This window comes from Salmo salar, chromosome 21 (genome assembly GCF_965601325.2).
Source record: "Salmo salar chromosome 21, fSalSal1, whole genome shotgun sequence".
Lineage (NCBI taxonomy): Eukaryota > Metazoa > Chordata > Actinopteri > Salmoniformes > Salmonidae > Salmo > Salmo salar.
The window spans coordinates 26,352,550-26,371,918 of NC_138311.1; the positions used below are offsets into that span (position 1 = coordinate 26,352,550).

The window sequence follows — 19,369 nt, forward strand, 5'->3', positions numbered from 1 at the left end:
GAGGGAGGGAAGGGGGCTGGAGGGATAGGAAAGGGATGGAAAAGAGAGAGGGATGGATGGGGGAGCTGCAGGGATAGGAAGACAGCCAGAACATTGCCAGAGCCAAGAACAGGGCTGGGCCTGTGTTTGAGGAGGGCACATAGACACATGCATTGCATGCACACACACACACACACACACACACACACACAAACAGACACACACACCACATGATGCAGGCACGCTGACTCGACCTGTGTGGTAGAGCAGAACACAAGAGAGACACAATCACTGAACGTTCCATATGCACTTGGAGAGATTCCCATTCACAAATATCACATCTACACACAAACACAAATAAATAGATACTAGTGCCAAAAAAGCACTCAAATCTCACCTAGCTACATTATGGGGTTACACAAGCACACACAGACACAATATGGTTCAAAGGTCTCCATAAAGATGCACTACTGGCAGATGTTCCAAATCGAAGAAGAAATCCACATATTCTTTTTACCTTTATTTAACTAGGCAAGTCAGTTAAGAACAAATTCTTATTTTCAATGACAGTCTAGGAACAGTGGGTTAACTGCCTTGTTCGGGGGCAGAACGACAGATTTGTACCTTGTCAGCTCAGGGATTCGATCTTGCAACCTTTCGGTTACTAGTCCAACGCTCTAACCACTAGGCTACCTGCAGCCCTACATGACATGACGCCTGTCACTGAGGTGTATTGATGCACTGTACACACACTACTGTTCACCAACCATAAAACACACTCTGATGAGGCAGCCATCAACTAACAGCCAAGTGCCTTCTCTTAATAATATTGCACTGAGACAGGCCAGCATCCAGGAAGACTCTCTGCCACCCCACATCAGAGGCCCATGTTGCACAGAGGCGCATCGTTTATGATGGTCCCCCTCTCCTGGGGGACTCATTTCCCCGTGACACGGACCACTGCAGCTGACAAAACAACGGAGCACATAGTTTCGCTTTAGGGAACGATGGCTCGAGATGAGAGTCAGACAGCTCCCTCTCTCTATCTCCCCTGCTCTTTTTAGTAGAGCAGTGCTGCATATTTGAGTGGAGTTTTCACTGACAAGATGACAGCTCAGGGCAAGGAAAATCGAAAGAGATGAAAATGCAACCGATAATACCTTGTGCGTGTGTTTGTATATATATATGCCATTTAGCAGACGGTTTCATCCAAAGCGACTTACAGTCATGCACACATACATAAGGGTGGTAAGAGGAATCAAACCCACAATTCTGCTGTAGCAAAGGCCATGCTCTTCCAACTGAGCTACTGAGCTACAGCTCCCCTGGGACTGTCTCCACCGGGATTGTGTCTGAAAGTGTGCCTATGTGTAAGTTTGTGTGTGTGGCGACAATATGCATGTGTGTGTTCAGTTTGTGTGAGCGTATGTAGTGTGACTTTGGGTGTCTGTTGGGGTGTAGTATGTGTGAGTGTGTGGGTAGAGTCCAGTGAGTGTGCAGGAGAGTCAGTGCAAATAAAAAGGGGGTCAATGCAAATGGTCAGGGTAGCCATTTGATTGGCTGTTCAGTAGTCTTATGACATCACAACAGTGAGCCATGAAATGCTTTGAAAGGCTGGTCATGGTTCACATCAACACCATCATCCCAGACACCCTAGACCCACTCCAATTCACATACCACTCCAACAGATCCACAGATGATGCAATCTCTATTGCACTCCACACTGCCCTTTCCCACCTGGACAAAAGGAACACCTATGTGGGAATGCTGTTCATTGACTACAGCTCAGCGTTCAACACCATAGTGCCCACAAAGCTCATCACTAAGCGAAAGACACTGAGACTAAACACCTCCGTCTGCAACTGGATCCTGGACTTCCTGACGGGCCGCCCCCAGGTGGTAAGGGTAGGCAAAAACACATCTGCCATGCTGGCCCTCAACACGGGGGCCTCTCAGGGGTATGTGCTTAGTCCCCACCTGTACTCCCTGTTCACCCACGACTGCGTGGTTCCAACACCATCCTTAAGTTTACCGACAACACAACAGCGGTAGGCCTGATTACCGATGACGATGAGTATGGTGCCAGGGCAACAACCCCTCCCTCAACCTCGACATGACAAAGGAGCTGATTGTGGCTACAGGAAAGTGAGGGCCGAGCACGCCCCCATTCACATCAATGCGGCTGTAGTGGAGCGGGTCGAGAATTTCATGTTCCTCAGTGTCCACATCACTAAGGACCTATCATGGTTCAAACACACCAACACAGTTGAGAAGAGGGCACAACAACGCCTCTCCTCCTCAGGAGATCTTCAGAAAGTTCTACAGCTGCACCATTGAGAGCATCTTGACTGGCTGCATCACCTCTTGGTATGGCAACTGCTTGTCATCCAACCGCAAGGTGCAACAGAGGGTAGTGCATACGGCCAAGTACATCACTGGGGCCGATCTCCCTGCCAACTAGGACCTCTCTATACCAGGCGGTGTCAGAGGATGTCCCTAAAATTGTCAAAGATTCCAGCCATCAACAACCCATAGTGACAGTTGGGGAAATGATTCCATTACAACTGGTATGGTGTTGAGTCTGTGTGTTATGACAAGGCTAGCGGCATCTGGCAGGCGCAGCGCAGAGAAACCTAATGAGGATAACAGTGGAGATGTGATAGGGGCCGGGTTGTTTTGGAGCAGAGACGTGATCATAGGAGAAATAACACACATAAAGTCGACACATTCTCTCCCCTGATAGGAGCAGCAGTCACCCTCACTTAGCTGAGCTCCGGGGAGGGTTGAAACCACCGCTCCTCCTGCCAGATAAGCACTTGACATTCTCTTAGCGTTAGCATCAGCCCTGTGTGTGTGTGTGTGTGTGTGTGTGTGTGTGTGTGTGTGTGTGTGTGTGTGTGTGTGTGTGTGTGTGTGTGTGTGTGTGTGTGTGTGTGTGTGTGTGTGTGTGTGTGTGAGAGAGCTGTAGCCAGTAGAGCTAATAAAAGGCCTTTATGTGTTGCTATGAAACTGGCAAATGAAAACAAGCTCAAATACCACCATTCCCTTTCATCCCCTATCTATCTACATAGTATCTTCTCTCATCCCCTATCTATCTACATAGTATCTTCTCTCATCCCCTATCTATCTACATAGTATCTTCTCTCATCCCCTATCTATCTACATAGTATCTTCTCTCATCCCCTATCTATCTACATAGTATCTTCTCTCATCCCCTATCTATCTACATAGTATCTTCTCTCAACCCCTATCTATCTACATAGTATCTTCTCTCAACCCCTATCTATCTACATAGTAACTTCTCTCATCCCCTATCTATCTACATAGTATCTCTTGTCCTCCCCTATCTATCTACATAGTATCTCTTGTCATCCCCTATCTATCTACATAGTATCTCTTGTCCTCCCCTATCTATCTACATAGTATCTCTTGTCCTCCCCTATCTATCTACATAGTATCTCCTCTTCTCTCTCTCTACCTCACCTCCTCTCCTCACATCCTACTGACTCCTCCTCACCGCTGTACCCACTCATTGACTCCTAAACCCTCTCCTCGTCCTCCTCTAACCCGTACCAACTTTAATTTCCTTATTCCCTCTTCTCACCCTTAACCTCTACTACCTGACCGTGGGTTAGTGAAAAAAACAACACTGGAGTGAATGTGTTTGGGTTTGAGGCTGACTTCGACTGGTCTGGCTTTGATTTGTTTAATATGCTGACAGCTGTCAGCAACACTATCTCTCTCTCTCACACACACACACACACACACACACACACACACACACACACACACACACACACACACACACACACACACACACACACACACACACACACACACACACACACACACACACACACACACACACACACACACACACACACACAGAGACAGAGACAGAGAAACCCCTTTGTGCTATATTAGCTGCAAAATATGTAGCTTCCTGCCACATCCGTAGGGACAGCCAGTGGAACGACTAACTACAACAATAGCTTTGCTACCTGTGTCTTTCTCACTATCTATTATTGTCCTCATTCATTTTTTACTGTCGTGTCCTGTTAATTGTTACTACTCATTGAGTATTATTATTTTTCTTATTATTATTTGTCATTGATTTGATGTGTCTATATGTTTTCTTTGGCAATGTATGTGTGTGACCCTTTCCATGCCAATAAAGCCATTTGAGAGAGAGAGATATCTGAGAGAGAGAGAGAGAGAGAGAGAGAGATAGAGAGTGTGTGTATGTGTGTGTGTGTGTTAAAGAGAAAGTAGAAAGTGGGAGCAGAGAGAGAGAGTGGGAGGGTGGATACAGGAGGAGAGATGTCTCCCTCTGTGTGTCTGAGAGTGACATTGTCAGCTGGGTTATCGGGGGGGGGGGGGGGGGGTGTATCAGTAGAGCTGGGCTCAGCCATCAGTATTCACACCAGAACATCTGAGGAGCTAGAGAGAGAGATGGGGAGGAGTGGGAAATACAGACAGAGAGAGCGAGATAGAGAGAGAATGAGAGAAAGAGAGAGATATAGAGAGAGAGAGCGAGAGAGATGAGAAACTAGCCAGGGAGAGAGAAGAGAGATGAGAGAGGAGCTGTGGGGGAGAGAGTGCAAAGAGATGAGAGAAGAGGAGTGGGGTAGAGGGCGCAAAGGAATGAGAGGAGGATTGGGGAGAGAGAGCAAAGGAATGAGAGGAGGATTGGGGGAGAGAGCACAAAGGAATGAGAGGAGGATTGGGGGAAAGAGCGCAAAGGAATGAGAGGAGGATTGGGGGAAAGAGCGCAAAGGAATGAGAGGAGGATTGGGGAGAGAGAGCAAAGGAATGAGAGGAGGATTGGGAGAGAGAGGGCAAAGAGATGAGAGGAGGATTGGGGGAGAGAGCACAAAGGAATGAGAGGAGGATTGGGGGAGAGAGGGCAAAGAGATGAGAGAAGAGAGCTATACAGGGAGAGAGAGCAAGATTGACAGAGAAAAGAGAAGGGGAGGGAGAAAGAGGGGAAGAGGAATGGGAAATGAGCAAAGAGCAAAGAGCCGAGAGAAGAGGGGAGGATGGAGGACAGAAAAATACCATACAAATGATGTAACAATATATCATTATGTGGCAGAGGTGTCAGCTTGAATTGAAGAGACACCATTGGAGACCCTCAAAAGGATTTGTGATCCTCCATGTTTTAAGTATACTCTCAGTCTCCTAACTACAGTTACTACATGCCGGAGCCCCAATCTGCAAGGTGAACAAGGATTTATCTGTCTTGCTCCAGTCAATCAAACAGTGTTCTCACCTTCTGGCCTATTGTACTTTTATTGACAATCAATATGATGAGGAGGAGATGGTCATTTGAAGCACGGCTTCCAGAGGAAGTAAATACCAATTGTGCAATGATTGACAATACTGAGACCATAGCGGGTGGGGTGAAGGCACACACACACACACACACACACACACACACACACACACACACCACACACACACACACACACACTGCCAGAGGTTATTGGAAGAGGGCCCTTCTTCTCTCTCTCTTTCTCTCTCTAGAAGGCCAGCATCCTTGAGTCGCCTCTTCACTGTTAACATTGAGACTGGTGTTTCGCGGGAACTATTTAATGAAGCTGCCAGTTGACGACTTGTGAGGCATCTGTTTCTCAAACTAGACACTCTAATGTACTTGTCCTCTTGCATAGTTGTGCACCGGGGCCTCCCACTCCTCTTTCTATTCTAGTTAGAGCCAGTTTGCGCTGTTCTGTGAAGGGAGTAGTACATAGCGTTGTACAAGATCTTCAGTTTCTAGACATGCGAGAAATTGCCTAGAAACTGAAAGAGGAGTGGGAGGCCCCGGTGCACAACTATGCAAGAGGACAAGTACATTAGAGTGTCTAGTTTGAGAAACAGATGCCTCACAAGTCGTCAACTGGCAGCTTCGTTAAATAGTTCCCGCAAAACACCAGTCTCAATGTTAACAGTGAAGAGGCGACTCAAGGATGCTAGCCTACATTTCTCAGAACAAGAATAGACTGACGAGTTTCAGAAGAAAGTTCTTTGTTTCTAGCCATTCTGAGCCTGTAATCGAACCCACAAATGTTGATGCTCCAGATACTCAACTAGTCTAAAGAAGGCCAGTTTTATTGATTCTTTAATCAGCACTACAGGTTTCAGCTGTGCTAACATAATTGCAAAAGGGTTTTCTAAGGATCAATTAGCCTTTTAAAATGATAAACTTGGATTAGCTAACACAACGTGCCATTGGAACACAGGAGTGATGGTTGCTGATAATGGGCCTCTGTACGCCTATGTAGATATTCCATTAAAAATCTGCCGTTTCCAGCTATAATAGTCATTTACAACATTAACAATGTCTACACTGTATTTCTGATCAATTTGATGAAATAAACAATAACAATTGACAGTAAACATTACACTTACAGAAGTTCCAAAATAATAAATACATTTCAAATATCAAATTATGGCTATAAACAGTGTTGTAACGATGTGAAAATAGTTAAAGTACACAAGGGAAAATAAATAAGCATAAATATGGGTTGTATTTACAATGGTGTTTGTTCTTCACTGGTCACCCTTTTCTTGTGGCAACAGGTCACACATCGTTCTGCTGTGATGGCACACTGTGGTATTTCACCCATAAGAGTTTATCAAAATTGGATTTGTTTTCGAATTCTTTGTGGATCTGTGTAATCTGAAGGAAATATGTGTCTCTAATATGGTCATACATTTGGCAGGAGGTTAGGAAGTGCAGCTCAGTTTCCACCTCACTTTGTGGGCAGTGTGCACATAGCCTGACTTCTCTTGAGAGCCAGGTCTGCCTATGGCGGCCTTTCTCAATAGCAAACGTATGCTCACTGTAGTATGTACATAGTCAAAGCTTTCCTTAAGTTTGGGTCAGTCACAGTGGTCAGGTATTCTGCCACTGTGTACTCTCTGTTTAGGGCAAAATAGCATTCTAGTTTGCTCAGTTTTTTTGTTAATTCTTTCCAATGTGTCAAGTAATTATCTTTTTGTTTTCTCATGATTTGGTTGGGTCTAATTGTGTTGCTGTCCTGGGGCTCTGTGGGGTCTGTTTGTGTTTGTGAACAGAGCCCCAGGACCAGCTTGTTTAGAGGACTCTTCTCCAGGTTCATCTCTCTGTAGGTGATGGCTTTGTTATGGAAGGTTTGGGAATCGCTTCCTTTTAGGTGGTTGTAGAATTTAACGGCTCTTTTCTGGATTTTGATACTTAGCGGGTATCGGTCTAATTCTGCTCTGCATGCATTATTTGGTGTTTTACGTTGTACACGGAGGATAATTTTGCAGAATTCTGCATGCAGAGTCTCAATTTGGTGTTTGTCCCATTTTGTGAATTCTTGGTTGGTGAGCGGACCCCAGACCTCACAACCATAAAGGGCAATGGGTTCTATAACTGATTCAAGTATTTTTCGCCAGATCCTTATAGGCATGTCGAATTTTATCTTCCTTTTGATGGCATAGAAGGCCCTTGTCTCTCTCTCTCTCTCTAAATATATATCTCTCTCACCAATGTTTTTGATGTGTGTTACGTTTTGAACGGTTTGGTGGTGCTGTGTCCTCTCTCTCTTTCTCAAACGCACACACACGCGCACACACACACACAGCTTTGACCTTTCATCCATCTGTGCAGAAAACCCCACTGTGATGATCTGAGGGCTCATCAGAGATTATAGAGCCATGACAGATGACATAATATCACCCCTAACACGCCCTCCACAGTCACCTCTGTGTGTGTGTGTGTGTGTGTGTGTGTGTGTGTGTGTGTGTGTGTGTGTGTGTGTGTGTGTGTGTGTGTGTGTGTGTGTGTGTGTGTGTGTGTGTGTGTGTGTGATTTAAACATAGTCCTCGTCATGCCCTCCTATGACCACCCAGCATCTCCTTCACATCAGAATAATTATTTCTAAACAAAACGCATTTAATCGACTGAGCGCCTCCTTGGCAGTTTCCGTCTGGTGAGTGCTGCGTGACAGCTTCTCCTAAATTACAAATATCAATCTTCCACAGCAGGAGCAGAGCTGGCAAGCTCCTCACAGGGGTCCCCGGGTGCCCCGTGAAAATGCTACCCATCAAAACAATGGCATCAAAACGTGCCAAACGTAACACTCACATCAAAAACATCAACAGCAACATCAAAAGATGAAACCGCCCCTGTCATCAAAGTGTGCTCCCGGTGCGAGTTCCAGTGAAGAGAGAACGAGGCTCCTGAGAAGTTTTCCTCTCTTTCGAGCTAGGCGTCAATGGTTGAGGTAAAACTGGATGTTGATGCTTTTAGGTAGCTAAAGGGTTAAACAATGCCTTGGAACATGTTGACCATCTGTGTGGCTTTAGCAGGCGTGGTGCGGCCTGGGGGCAGGAACAGTGAACAGACAGATAGACATTAACACCAATCTGCTCTGTAGTCTAACCAGGCCTTTCCCTGAGCGTGTTCCCCTTGTTACCGAGCCCTGTTCCTGCCTGCTTTTAAACCTGCAGCACTGCTTTTCCGGACACACCGAGTTACTGATACATTTCACCATCTCAAAGTGGTCCCCAGGAAGCAACGAGTCAGCGGGGTGGCCTGATTCAATCAACGGAAAATGCAGATCATTCATTCAATTCAAGGCCTACATGCAGACGTACCTTGGCTTATTTCTCCATGGAGAGTTTTCTCATGATGTAGTGTTTAGAAACCATGCCATGTTTTCTCAGGGGGTTAGTGATGCGGGAAAATTTCTCAAAAGGAGCACGCTCGCGGACCCTTTTGCGAATCCCCTGGTGTTCCCTCAAACACACACACACACACACACACACACACACACACACACACACACACACATACACACTCTGACATCGCGAGTAACAGAAAAATGGAGCGGTTGACAAAATGTCCGAGAAGTGCTGTACTCCTCTCCGTTGAGGCACTTGGCTTTCCTGGTGTTATGTATATCTACTCCATAGAGAGGTCTGCTCGTCCTCACTGTAATGCAATACCTGGGTGTTTAAATGCTACAGGACCACTTCATGATAACCGATTAATGGCTTTTAACAGCCCCCAGTACACACAGAAAGGCAGCCGTATAAAGCAATCAAACGCTAATGCAGGGAAGGGGATGTTGGAAAATGAATGAACAGGAAAACCTACGGGGAGTGCTGTATTTGGCCCCACGGGAGAGATGGCGCTTCATTAGGACGCTGGCGGTAGGCTGGAGGAAATGTGCATTGGCTCACCTTGGTCTACAGGAGAGGGGAGTTGCTACACGAAGTGTAGGCCTATGGAATAACAGACACAGGTTTATCCTGATATTACTTCAATAATAATTTATATTGTCTAAGTTGGCAAGTATTCATTTTGAAAAAACCTCCATATACTTTACAGATATTATTATGCCTGCTGTAAGCCACACCACAGAAAGTGACACGTGTGGTGTACGTCTTAGCTCTGCAATTCATGATTGGCTGAGTCAGTCTTTCCATTGGTGCAATGTTGTGTGACCTGTTGTTACCTGCTGTATCACTCAGCACCACGCTACGGCAACGCAAGCCACTGAGAAACTACACAGCATTTGCACCTTGGAATTCGATGAAGCTATATTACTGCATTATGAATATTCATGCACAGGCAATAGAGAGAGAGAGAGAGCGAGAGAGAGAGAGAGAGCGCCTCTGGCACATTAAGATGAACGGGTGGGTATGGCTGGCCACCATACTCACTAGAAGCACTGTCTGATCTTCTTAACATTCTCTGGCTTTTTCATAATGGGATTCATCACGACTGGCAGTCTGAGCACATCCTAAATATTATTGGAAAAGTAAGATGTAGCCTAGGCTATACTTGAGTACATTTAGAGTTCTAACATGCTGAACCCTTTCTTGTAATACTGATTATGTTGTGTTTAAAGTCCTCACCACATGATATATCATGTTCATTTTATTCACTGCACTCCTCCTGAAAGAGCGCTCTCGCAACATGAACCAACCAAAATAACATCAAAACAAACATGAATACAGTGATACCTCCTGGGGTTTGCCTCTGAGGAGTGTTGGGCATGGCGAGGCTCGGTAGCCTACACTGTAAAACCATGAAACATGTGACACGTTTATAACCAAAATGTCAGTGTTTTAAACTTAAAAATAAGGCATTTAGATTTGCCAATAAGTGTCCTCGTCTTAAACACAGGCATTTAGAATGAAGATTATACATGATAGTCAGTTTCCAGCAAGAGAACATCTCCTAAGTGTTCAGATTTTTAACACAATTGTTTACTTTCCTATCATCCCGTTTTAGAGTGCATTTAGTTAATAGAAACTGATGTGATTTTCCTTTTTATTCAGATCAGTGTTAGAAATGTCTGACACTTTACCTTGGGCCTGGCTCCACGAAGGTGCAAAAAGGGGCTAGCCCCCTCAGTTGAAACTTGTGCCCACATAGTTTTACTTTTATGTCCCTATATATAAAAAAAAAAACATTCAAATGATTGAGAGACAAGTTGGCGCAAAATCTGTATGTCAGCACAGTGGACAGAGTGTGCCGCGGTGTGTGTAGGGAGGCTATGGAAAGCCACTGGAGTGGTTATGTATGATTCCTTTGTGTTTCTATAAAAGCGGGGGAAAACGCTTCACATCTGCTGTAGGCTAAGTGAATAACGTGATGAGCTACCGCCTGTAATATTTGATTTTAAAAGGGTGGGGTCAAGTTTACCATTGAAGCTGCTTCACTCAACTCTGCCAAACGCTCCACCACTAAAGAGTTTAGTTAGCTTCTTCACTAGCTGTAAAAAGCATTAGTGTCAACCTTAGATTAATTAGCTCGCTCGAACCAGCTAATCTGCCACTACCACGATGGATATCAGAAAATGGCTTCGCCAAAGTACCGAAGCAAAGCCAAAAGGAGAAGGAGAGCGATGAGCAGTAGCAGCAGCATCAAACAACCGAGGCCATCGCCAAGCCCAGCAGCGATGATGCTGCAGAGCTCCAGCTAGCTCCACATGAGGAGCCTACCCACCCTTGCTCAAGCGCCACCAGGATAATGGCTCCACAGGCCCCTAGTCCTCCAACTGTTCCTGGCGATCTTGGAACAGAGCAGCCAGCCCAGGTTAGCCTAGAATCCTACCCTAGCTGTGGATTTGCTGTCCAAAAACATTCATTTAATAGCAACTGGTTCATAGGAAGAGAGTGTCTGGAATACTCGGTTACTGCAGAATTCAATATAATTCCAATGCAAGAACCCAAATGACGCCCCTGGGTATAGGTACATATCAGTATGTTTCATCATAGAAATAGATACATTCTATTATGGTTTTCTTGGTAGGCTATTGGTTTTCGTGGTTGTTAATGGAACTGTACCTATTGGAAACGTGATTATGGTAGGCTGGAATTGCTTCATTGATTACGTCGATTGAACTTGATCCACAGAAGTGTATTGTAAAATATCACAATGTGTTGCTATACTCATCAGCAGCATGGTTTTCCATGTTTGAAGCGGGCCTATATGCCTATTTGTTTGGAAAGACAGCTGTGCACAGCTGCATCTCACTGTAGTAGGCTACGTTTTGGTTATTTGGATCTCCATTCGCCTTTTGTTTACTGCGTTTGTTAACTTTTAATGTAACTAGCCTAAATATAGATTGTGTCATGGCGATCTGATATTTAGTCTACTAGGCCTACTTGATACCTCTGTTTTGTTCCGTTTGCATTCATTCATTCGCGTTCGCAGTTGTGTCAGTATGATAAGCCAAACTACTATTCAATATTTCTGTTTGCATGCATGAATGACTAAGCTACTACTTTCAGCATTTAGTTTGGTAAGACAGCTGTGTGTATGGCTGCATTAACAAACTGTTTCTAATGGGTGAATTACCCTATCTATCTTGTAGCCTAAATTCATTACCAATACGGCCTTGCTTTAGGGTGTAGGGCGCTGTCCATTGTGCTGATATAGTGCAGCGGAGATTTCGTGACAACCTGTCACTTCAAAAGCACATAATCGATGGTCTTGGAGTCTCGGCATTTGAACTTTATGTTTATTGTGTTATAAGCAGAATTCAATATAATTCCAATGCAAGAACCCCCAAAATTGTGCCCCTCACCGATTCCAACTGCCCTTTAGTAACTTTATCCTGGTGCTGGGTCTGCCTTGCCTACATTTCTGCACAACTGAACAGGACATTTGAATCAAGAAACCTTTTCAATCGCGTGGTGTTGTTGTCACTCGACTTAACAGAATGAACAAGATGTGGGAGGGGCCTCATTATCACATTTCCCAGCATGCTTTGTTGCAGGATGATTTTTTTAAATAGTTTGTTTTAATATCTATCTTTTCTCATTGGTTCATTGATCTTATACTTCAAAAATATAAATAACTGACAATTTTCTAAACTAATCCAACCTGTAAGGGGTTGGCCTTATTGACCCCGTTACTGAGATGGTTGTTCCAGTTTAGATGGTTTAGGTAGTCTTTCTTGTTAAGTTAGTTACTGTAGCAGTCATTCTGAGTGTAGGTTGTGGATGATAAAATATTCATGTTCTTGGCTATCCTCTCTCTGGCTGGTTTCTGATAGAAATTACTAATCACTTTATAAACCACAGTATTGTGACTTGCAGGTCTAATGTGACCTATGATTAGTGATGGGAAACCAAGGCTTTGGCAATTTCACCAAATTGTGCCAAAAAATGGTTTGTTATCTGTTCACAATGCAAATTAGTAACATCTGGTGGTCAGCAATAATCAGCGTGTCATAGTAAGTCAAACTTATCTATAACCGTTACTGGGAATGTTGTTGTAGTTAACTTCTCTAGGGTAGGGGCAGTATTTTGATGTCCGGATGAAAGGCGTGCCCGTAGTAAACTGCCTGCTACTCAGGCTCAGAAGGTAGGATATGCATATTATTAGTAAATTTGGATAGAAAACACTCTGAAGTTTCTAAAACTGTTTGAATGATGTCTGTGAGTATAACAGAACTCATACGGCAGGCAAAAACCTGAGAAAAATCCAACCAGGAAGTGTGGAAATCTGAGGTTGTAGTTTTTCAAGTGACTGCCTATACAGTATACAGTGACTTAGGGTTAATTTTGCACTTCCTAAGGCTTCCACTAGATGTCAACAGTCTTTAGAACGTTGTTTCATGCTTCTACTGTGACTGGGGAGAGAATAAGAGCTCCTGGAAGTAGATGAGTGAGAAAATGACATGAGCTCAGTGGCGCGCACTCAAGTGGGAGTTAGCTGTGTTCCTTTTCTTTTTTGAAGACAAAGGAATCGTCCGGTTGGAATATTATGGAAGATTTATGATAAAAGCATCCTAAAGATTGATTCTATACATCGTTTGACATGTTTCTACAAACTGTAGTATAACTTTTTGGACTTTTCGCCTGGACTTAGTAAGTGCGTGCCTTACATTTGGAATAGTGAACCTAACACGTGAACAAAATGGAGGTATTTGGACATAAAGATTAACTTTATCGAACAAAACATACATGTATTGTGTAAAATGAAGTCCTATGAGTGCCATCTGCTGAAGATCATCAAAGGTTAGTGATTCATTTTAGCTGTATTTCTGGTTTTTGTGAAGCCTCTTCTTGCTTGGAAAATGGCTGTGTGGTTTTTCTTGTTTAGGCGCTGTCCTAACATAATCTAATGTTATGCTTTCGCCGTAAAGCCTTTTTGAAATCGGACAATGTGGTTGGATTAATGAGAAGTGTATCTTTAAAATAAGATATAATAGTTGTATGTTTGAGAAATTTGAATTATGAGATTTTTGTTGTTTTGAATTTGCCGCCCTGCTATTTCACTGGCTGTTGAATAGTGAGTCCCGCAGGTGGGACACAAGCGTCCCACATACCCCAGAGAGGTTTTTAAGGATACATTGGTCTTCAAACTATCCTGTATTTGTACATCTGCATTGCTTGCTGTTTGGGGTTTTAGGCTAGGTTTCTTCTGTACAGCACTTTGTGACATCGCTGTTGTAAAAAGGGCTTATAAATAAATTTGATTGATTGATACCATTTGGATATATCTTTGCCCATCTCTGGCTAGTGCAATGTACATTACTGTAATATTCACAGTAACTTTCCACCAGCATCTTGTAAATTACTGGAAAATTCTGAGCAATGATACATTACAATACTGTAAAATTAGAATACTGTACTTTAAGTATATGCTAATGTATTTGCGTCGGTATTTTACAGTAATTACATGGGATTAGTGCAAGCAGGTAGGTATTTGTATATTACAGTATATTTATGAATATTTGGTGTTTTATATAAATTGCACTTCTAGAGGCCTAAACAAAGGCTTCCAAACTGGCAGTGAGTACAGGCCAAAACCCATTCAAAGGACATGGCTTAATATTCACCCATTAAAGGTTTAAGACCCGCTGTCACTCTGATCTGTTCCCTATCTACATTAAATTGCTTGGGCACTACTACCACATATCAGTTAAATTGGTAGAGCATTTTCAGTAACAGGTGCAACAAATATAGCCACTAACAAGGCACGCAGCAAAATGTGTTAATGAGCCACAACAATACCATGCACCCACAAAAGGTTTTTGGCTCTCCAAAATTACAGTACAGTATTTTGTAGTGATGGTACTGAATTACTGTAAATGACTGAAGATTCACAAGAAAAGGTTTTTAGATTCCAAAAATACACTGTTAGTGATTTACAGTAAATTACTGGTAGCATACAAGTCAGTATGGTACTGTACTCTTAGGGGTACAGCATTCTCACTAATGGGTGTAACAAATATAATGTCTTACAAGGCACACCTCTAAATATGTTAATGAGCCAGAGATTATTTCACTGCCCACAACCTTTTCCCATAATGCACCATAACTCACAATATGCTGCTGTAAATATACAGCAAAACAGGGAATACAGTGCTTTACTGTACAGTAATTGCTGTAATTTTATAGCAGTGTAGCAGAATGCTATTGAGCCCCCATAATGCATTGCTCTTTACAGTACTGAAACACAGACAGAAAAATTTGACAGATATTTCACCGGATGTATAAATGTGAAGCATCCGCTGGGCGTTTCCACTTACTACCAAATATGGTAGTGAGAGGAAGCCCATTTGCCGGCAGTGGGAGAAGATGTAACAAGATGGATTTTGGCCGACATTCTGCACATTTTCTCATCGTGGAACATTTGATCTCAATACAATTTTTCTGTTCTCAAAACTAGAATATGTTGCGAATAGAGTTGACTAAGTTTTGTACACTTAACTCTTTGCCAAAGTTTTTTAAAATTGTTTTTTTAGAAGGATTGCAAATGAAAATTGAGTTATTGCACACGCGCACTCTACAGAGTAGGCGTTCCCTAATGGAAATATGTGCACGCATGCTAGAACGCGCCAATAGAATATCGCTAGCTTGTGCTTGGTTCTGCCCACCTTCATGCTTGTTTTGCCCACTATGACTCATTTGTACGCATTTGAAACAAAGGCTGTGGTCTATCTTGGTTTAGTTATAAAAAAATCTTTGACTGAACTGTAATATAGAATTACAGTAGCTAACTGTTAAAGTGTTGCTGTACATTTACAGTACTTTGTTACAGTGATGCTGAATAAACGTGTTCATGTGTTTAAAAAGTGTTACAGCGAATTAACATGTTCTGGTGTTTACCATCTAAACACTGTGACACTTTTTCATTGAAATTCTAAATGTCTTGATGCATTTAAAATACGTTTCAGAGAAGTATTTAGTTATGTGTTAAAATCCTAAACACTTGGTTTTACAGTGTATTCATTGGGTATTCAGTCATGAGGCTCACTATTCATTCTAATTGAGACGCAGTTCCCGAAATAGGATCATCGTCAATCAACCACCCGAATCCCTGCGTCATACGTCTCCTGTCCGCACAGTTCCCCCCGGGGTTGCGCTGTTTTTCCCCAGCGGCAAGTTTAACCACACTGCGATTACCCACGGTGAGACTCACTGTAGGAAGCAGGTTGGGAAACGACAGAGCGGTGTGTACATAGACTTCTCTTCGTGTAAGCCTGCTGTACACAACCACCATATAGCCTTTTTTTTCAGCAGCAGAGATCAGAAAACTCACCCAATCTTAAAAATTCTCGACCACAGAATCACCCCCACACCGGCCATGAACTAACCTCCAACGGGAACTTTGGCATTGTGTGTCATCCCACTGGGCACACACTGGTTGAATCAACATGGTTTCTACGTCATTTCAATGAAATTACGTTGAACAAACGTGGAATGGACGTTGAATTGACGTCTGTGCCCAGTGGGATGCGTCGCGTCACCTCAGTAAAATATCAAATGTTAATACTTGATTGCCTATTCACCCGGTAAACTGCATATTGCCATCCAATTAAAATGCGTAAGTAACCTGGCCCATGCGTTTTTATTGCCAGTAAACGGCGAAACAACGGTGTAGTCCCCTCTCTCTCTCTCTCTCTCTCTCTCTCTGACTGGCACACCCCCCCTCCACACACACACACGCGCAAACACGTTTACACGCACCCACGCACGCAGAAATACTGAGCATGCACGCGCGGGTACACACACTGAAACAGACACAAGCTCACACAGAGATAAAGAGAGAGAGAGAGAGAGAGAGAGAGAGAGAGAGAGAGAGAGAGGAGAGAGAGACTAAATGCCACTGACAAAAAAAGTTGTTATTGCTCTTGTGAAACAAACACACAAACAAAAGCTTGTTTGTGTGAAACATGCCCCGTTTGTATACAGTACCCAAAGCCAGGATTCAGCATATGGTTTACCTACAGGGAACAAGCTGCCGCTTCGTTTACACCTTTATCTAAATCCTCTCGCTGAGCTTCCCTAAGCCGGCGGGCCAATATGTGAGACTGCACTGCAGTGGATCTCTATAGGTCCTTTAACATCCCCACACCGTAGCTCTTCTTCTATAAACCATAGCAACCTACACCAATCACATACACGATGGCATGCATTGTATAATGGCTTTTCTAAGAAAACAACAAACGTGAAATCACGTTAGCCACCAGAAAAAGCAGTTAGCTGTTCCACAGTCAGTCTGTCTGAATATCTGTCTGTTTGTTCTGCTAATTACAGAGTCTGTGCTGCAACAGCGGCAGGTGCTTAACTTCACACAGCCATTCCCCGGTCCGTCACAGTCACGACCGTCACAGACCGGCCGTGCGCGTCTATATGGATAGATATTAAGCCTCATACACTGTGATTGACTGAAATGCTTTCAGAATCAGAATAACTGCTGCAACTTCATATATAATTCCACCGTCCATCGGAAACTAGACTCAATGACAGACCCGATCAATGTGTTGCAGCAATCAAAAAAGTAGCATTGTAATTAAGGGCCAACCAACTTTATCAAACTGCCAGGGGCGGTATAGGCTGCGACAAGAGACAGAGAGCAAATGGGAATTGGCTTACCTTCAAATCGCTTTACAAAATGATCCACTGGCGTTCGTCAGTCAGTGGAGAAAGCTTCGGACATCACAGCGACGGGGACCAGCCAGAGAGAACATGTTTCCATGGAGGGACAGGGTGCCACTGAAGAACTGGATTTCAACCAGATCACCCATTCAGACGATAGCCGCGGCGGTTTAAACGGCAGTTTAATCCAAAGAGAAAAATGTGGATCTTGTTTCTGTTCTCAGATGGATGAAAAAGTGCCAAGCTCACTCAATAAACACAAGTGCATTTAGGTGAGAGACTGAGAGATCGAAGAAAAGGGGGTTTCTATAGTAAAAAAAAAATAAACGAAATTATTATGACCAACTACAAAATAAAAGGCCAAAAATATGACATTTACAAAACGAACGGGGGGCAATGGAAGCGCGTAGCCTACTGAACTCCCCCCTAAATCTGCCTGCTCGCTTTGCTCCAAGAGGTTCGATCAGGAATTCTCCGGAGTGTGCCCAACCATCCCAAACGCAGGACTGCGCACTCCGCCAAACCGCACCACACTAAAGACTGGAAAATAAATGTATGGCTATAATCGCAAGTATCCTGTATTGCCAGATCCGATGGGGGGGTTTCCTCCACAGCCCCGCATGTGGATGCGATGCTCATAGCCTGCGCTCCTGAGAGGGAACTCTCCCCGGTCCTAGTGCCTTCTTTCCGCCACGTGCCTCCCGTTCAACAAGCACCTCCGTAACACCTGCATTCTGTCTTAACAAAAGGCCTACTCACGGATTTGAAGGGGTAAATTATTTTAAGAAGAAGATGAAACAATCCGTGGGCAGGCTTGTAATTTTAAAGCCCAAAGCCAATGTGTTATAATTACACTCGATAGCGCAAGAGGGCCACGTGGTGTGCCATCCACCTGCGGTGAGATCGAGAGTGAGATCGAGAGACGGAGAGAGAGAGAGAGAGAGAGAGAGAGAGAGAGAGAGATACTATTTTACTAGAGGCGTGAGTTACTTCCTTCTGTCCACCACCAGACCTCTGTGCGCGTGAAACAGGATGGGAGAGAGGGCAGCTTGCCATCACACAAATGCAGTAGAAAGGAGTTTGGCGCGCGCCTACATCCCTTTCTCTCGCTCCATGGCCAGTAAATTAAATGGATGCTATCCAAACTGTAAAAGTATAGAATTATTCATGCTAGCCTATGGTCTGAGTTTTTCAATTAATATGACCTTGTATGGTACGTTTTTGTAATGGGAAAATGTAATTGTCAACTGACATCTATGAATGGCACCGAAATGTTTTGTTTAATGGTTCAGAATAAAACATTGAAGGTTATATAAGGCATGCTTTGTGCAGTAGTCACACACAAAAGTATAAAAGTATTTCCTGCCACTTATTGTCTAGTGCGGCCTATTGCACCAATTTAACAGCATGGTTAACAGTACTGCTGTGAAATCTAAAGGCAATTCCATCATACAGTGATAAATACAGTGTGTTTCCTCAGGACTATGCCCTGTCAAGGCAGTGGTTGAATCAAGGTCTGTCAGTTGAATATTGATGAGGGGCTTAGAGAAGAAGAAAGGCTACCATAGAGGAGACCTCAAGCACCCACACATGCACTCACACATGCACAATCTTGGTGAAATTGGAAAAGTGCTTACAACAATACCATGCAGTAAAATGTTAACAGGCCCACCTCTCCAGTGAGTTCAAAGGAAAAGGTTGACTTGTGTAAAGGATCTATAGCCTCAGGCTCATGTTCACAGCACAAAACTCCACCTCCACAGTTGTTCCTGTTGGAGTTTGAGTAGGTACCTTACAGGGCCTATAGGCATTCATCATAGATAGATACAGTATGGGCTTCCTCCTCTTCACTTCCCTCATGATGAAACTATTCACTTCACAGTGCTGCTCACAGCCTGTCTATTTTCTCTTGTGTGTGTCAAGCTGACGCTCAGAAAGCCTCAAGTACTAGGTACTACTCATTCACCACTAGTAGCTGCCTCCTACCTTTTACCTCCTATACCTCCTA

At 43.7% G+C, this 19,369-nt stretch overlaps 1 protein-coding gene across 2 annotated transcripts in view; it reads right to left on the reverse strand.

Moving 5' to 3' along the window:
• Positions 1 to 18,263, reverse strand: part of LOC106582011 (interleukin-1 receptor accessory protein-like 1-B) — a 308,398-nt gene extending 290,135 nt beyond the window's left edge. For both annotated transcript variants that reach the window (XM_014164644.3, XM_014164641.3), the window contains exon 1: positions 17,359 to 18,263. The gene's annotated coding sequence lies outside the window, so the exon portion shown is untranslated. The remainder of the gene's footprint in view (positions 1 to 17,358) is intronic.
• Positions 18,264 to 19,369: the final 1,106 nt, after the last annotated feature.